The sequence below is a fragment of the Coturnix japonica genome, chromosome 25, assembly GCF_001577835.2.
Source record: "Coturnix japonica isolate 7356 chromosome 25, Coturnix japonica 2.1, whole genome shotgun sequence".
Taxonomy (NCBI): domain Eukaryota; kingdom Metazoa; phylum Chordata; class Aves; order Galliformes; family Phasianidae; genus Coturnix; species Coturnix japonica.
The window spans coordinates 1,689,280-1,694,012 of NC_029540.1; positions in this window are offsets into that span (position 1 = coordinate 1,689,280).

Sequence of the window (4,733 nt, forward strand, 5' to 3'; positions counted from 1 at the left end):
GGGGTCTCCTTTGGGACCCTCGAGGTTCGCCCTCCTGCAGGCGCAGCCCTCACCCCAAACCCTTCCCTGTTTCCCAGCTGCCCGCAGTTCAGAACCGGGACCCTCGTTGTGTCCCCCTGCACCCGGTGATACCGGATCCGGCCCCATTGAGCTGCCCGGTGCTTCGTCCGGGAGGGGCTGAGGGCAGGGGGGGGTCGGAACCCACCGGCCGGGGGGGCAAGGAGCAGCGCCTGGGGCCAGGCAGGGCCAGGAAGGGCCGGGACCCCCCGGGACCCCCCCCCACCTCGCGAATACACCGGGACTGAATGAAGCCCGCAGTCCCGGAGCAGCGCAGCGCCGAACCGGGGGTGGGCGGCTCCCCCCGGTGCCGCTCCTCCGTTCTTTGGGGCCGGGGATGCAACGGGACGAACCGAACCCCAAACCCGAACCGCCCCCCCCCGAGCCAACAGCGTGTGAGTGTGACCCGTGGTTCCGCCGAGCTGCTCAGCTCCGCTTCGTCGTCGCTTTGGGTTCCGCCGTGTTTAACAGCCCCGGTTACAGTGTGTGTGTCCCCCCCCCGGACCCCCCCACCCCGCGTTGCTTTCCGCTGCAGGATCCGCGGCTTTTAATGCGCTCCGGGGTTCGGCTGCCGTTCATCGGCCCCATTCAGCGGGTGGGGGTCGCGTTTATCCTCCTCCAAAGCGAAACCCTCCCGTTCCCCCCCCCCCACCCCGGTCCGGTTCGGGAGCCGGTCGGAGGGGGCGTCCAACACTGCCTTTTTTTCACGGACTTACCCCCCCTCCCCAAATCCCATCCGACCCCCCCCCATCCCAGCGGCAGCCCCTCGGGTAGGGGTCTGCGCTGTGATAGAGCGGGGGCCTCGTAGGGTTCCCCCCCCTCAGCGCTGCTCAGGACGGCACCGAACGCGACCACCGCCCCGCAGTGCGGCCAAAGGACATGGGGGGGGGACAGCGACCCTATGGGGTTGTATGGAGTAAAGGGGGGGGGAAAGGGGGACGGCGACCCTATGGGGGTGTTTGGAGTATAAGGGGGGGGAAGGCGGACCGCGACCCTATGGGGGTGTTTGGAGTATAAGGGGGGGGGAAAGGGGGACAGAGGAGACCAGAAGGAGCAAACCACTTTCATTGGGCCTGCCGGGGATTAATGTGTTTAATCTGAAATTCATCCATTTCCCCCCCCTTCTGCCCTGTTATTAACCCGAGGGGCGGGGGCCGGAGAGGTGGGGGTAGGGCGAAGGGGATTGCGTGAAGTAGGAAAAGGGGCGAGGACGAAACAATGGAATTTGGGGGTGGGATAAAGAAAGGGAGGGGGCAATGGAGGGGATAGAGCTCCATCGGACGTTGAGGGGGATGGAAGGTATAGGTGAGGGGGGGGTTGGAAGTGGAAGGGGATGGGGAGGGGGGGATGGAGGGGGCAGATGATGTGGGGGATGGAGAAAAAAAGAACCAAAGCGGGGGGGTTGAAGGGCAATGGGGGGGGCCGAATGGAGGGGGGGGAAAAGAAGGGGAATAGGGGGAGGATGGGGGGGGGGAGATGGAGGGGAAAGGGCTCAGCAAGTGGGGCAAGGAAGGGGGGGGGAAAAAGGGGGACTAGGTCCGCGAGGCGGAAAAGGGCCACCATGGAAGGGGGCGGCTGGCAGGTGGGAGTGTAACCCCAATAGACTTCAGGTGGGTGAAACCGGAGAGGGGGGGTTGAAGTGGGGAGGGGGGACTCGCGGAACAGGCGGCGGCCGAGGAGTGCTTAGTAGGCACGGGGTGCGGACACCACATTGGGCGGGTGATCATATCTAGGCACCAACTAAGCATCGAGGCCACACTCCGGGGGACTGGATCAAGGCACAAGAGCGAGGTGCTGAGGGGGGAGATCTTGAGACGATCACAACGGGGAGGGATGGGCGTTAACCGCTGGTGGGGGTCTGGCATCACCCGACGGGGGGATCGAAGGCCCCCACCCGCGCGAGGGGCTGGATCGTCAAGCCCCCCGACGAAGCGCGCACACAACGCGCAAACATAAATCTGGCGCGCCCAAACGCGCGCCCGGGGCACAAGGACAGATTACCAGACTTAATTCCTGGAGCCCGGGCCGCACCTTCGGCGCAAGGCGATACGAAGGGGGGGCTACGGAGGGTGGGGAATGAAAAGCCGCGGGGTGCGACCAGGGGAGGGAATGGGGCGAAGGCGTTATGCCGAGCCGGGGGGGGGGGTGGGGAATTGGGGTAACGCCCCGACCAGTCCCCCCCCCGAGGGGAGGGGCCATGGGCGCGGGACCACCCGGGATGGCCAAGCGCACGAAGGCGAATCCGGCGATGGGGTGAGGCAATCGGACGGATGGCCGGAATCGACTGGGGCTGGGCATGGGGTGGGATGGGGTCGCGGATTCAGATGGGATGGGATGGGAAGTGGGATGCGGACTGGGATGGGATGGGATGGGAATGGGAATGGGGACTCGCCGGTGGATTGCGTATGGATCGCCGGGAGAGTGGAGGGATGGATGTGGAATGGGATGGGGTGGGAATTGGATAGAAGTGCGTGGGATGGATGGGATGGATCATCGGATGGGAATGTGGGGTGGGATGGGGATGGGGGTGGGAATTGGATGGGATGAGGTTGGATGGGGATGGGATGGGGATGGGATGGGAATGGTGAGAGATTTAGCGATGAAGAGGATTGGGGAGGATGGGATGGGATGGGATGGGATGGGATGGGAAGGGATGGAAAGAGCGGCTTTGGCGCCCGTCCCCGCCCCCCCAAACCGGCCGCGCCCGTACCCGCTCCCCCCGGCCGAGCCCCTCGCTAATCACAATTCGCTCCTCCACTCCACCATCACCAAGACTCAGCTCCTCGCACTCCTCCTCTCCTCTTTCCTATTGGCTCAGCTTCCTTGGGCCCATCCTCATACGATCGAGCTGTCCAACTCAGAGTAATGACACCATGTGCTTCCCTACGGCACCCCCGCGCGCACTCGCTCTACGCGCGGCGGGCCACGCTGGGAAATTGTGGTCCTGGAAAGGGGGGCGTTTTTTTCTCTCATGGCGGCGATTCGGTTGGTGAACTAGATACGATTCTCACAGAGTGCACCGCGCTGTACGGGCGGGTGAGAACGGGAAGGTCGAGGTGGGAATAAAGCGTGCGCATCGAGTACGGAACCCGGAAGCGGGACTCGGAATCCGGGATCATTCTATGTAGTCGGAGGATCTGGAAATGGGCGAACGCGGCCCAGAAAGGAACGGCTAGGATTTGTGGGGTTCTTCACCGACAGGTTGTTGAGGGATCTGACCGAGGAGGAGATACGGGAGCCGGGGACGTGGGAGAGATGCACACAACACACTGGGAAGGCCCGGGCCGCTCGGAGACCACCAGGTTGAGAGAACTATTTATCGCGGATTCATTTTCTGGGGACATATTGGGGGTCACGCTATCTTCCCCTGGGGTCAAATAGTATTGGGATAATGGGTATTGGAAAAATCAGTAGGTTTACTGAGTACCAGTGGGAAATTGGTGGGTATTGGGACCGCGGGGGTAATTGGGGTCAATAATTGGGCGTCAATAGGTATCTTGGGTGTCAATAGGTATTGGGTCGATAAGGCTTATTGGGGTCAATAGGTGTTGGGCATCGATACTTATTTGGGGTTCAATGGGTTTGGGGTCAATATTGGGATCAATGGTTTGGGGTCCGATGAGGGTTGGGGTCGATAGGCGGGGTGTTCGGGGGTCGATAGGCTTGGTTGTGGATCAATAGGTGTTGGGGGGTTCAATAGGGTAGTTGGTTTGGGGTCAATAGGTGTGTTGGGGAATTCAATAGAGGTTTTGGGGTCAATAGGTGTTGGGTCATGTAGGTGTTGGGATGATAGGTGTTGGGAATCGATAGGGTAATTCGGAGGTCAATAGTATTCGGGATCAAAATAGGTACTTGGGGTTCAATAGGATATTGGGATCGAATAGCGCTGTTGGGTCGATAGGTGTTTGGGGCGACTATAGGTGTTTGGGGTCAATAGGTATTGGGGTCGATAAGGTAATCTGGGTCGATAGGTATTGGGGTCGATAGGTATTGTGGGGTCAACTAGGTATTGGGGATCAATAGGTAATTGGGATCACTGGGATATTGCGGGGTATCAATGGGTATGTAGGGATCAATGTCGGGTAATTGGATCAATTAGTGTTTTGGGGTCAATATAAGTACTGCGGGGATCAATAGGTACTGGGGGATCAATGGGTATTGGGATCAAAATGGGTATTGGGATGGATAGGTAATTGGGGTCGATAGGTATTGGGGTCGATAGGTTAGAATTGGGAATCTCATAGGTGTTGGGATCCGATAGGTATTGGTCCATTAGTTGGGGTCAATAGGGTATTGGATCAATTAGGTATTTGGGATCAATAGGTATTGGGACCCGGGGATTAATTGGGATCAATAGGGTATTGGGGATCAATAGGTATTGGGGTCAATAAGGATGTTAGGGGTCAGTAGGTGTTGGGGTCCGTAGTGTTGGGGTCGATGAGGTGTTGGGGTCGATATAAGGGTTGAGGTTGTTGGGGTCGATAGGTGTTGGGGTCGATAGGTATTGGGATCAATAGGTATTGGGATCAATAGGTATTGGGACCGGGGATTATTGGGATCAATAGGTATTGGGATCAATAGGTATTGGGGTCGAGTAGTATTGGAGGGGGGGGTCGATAGGTATTGGATCGATAGTATTTGGGATCGATAGGTATTGGTCCATAGATATTGGGATC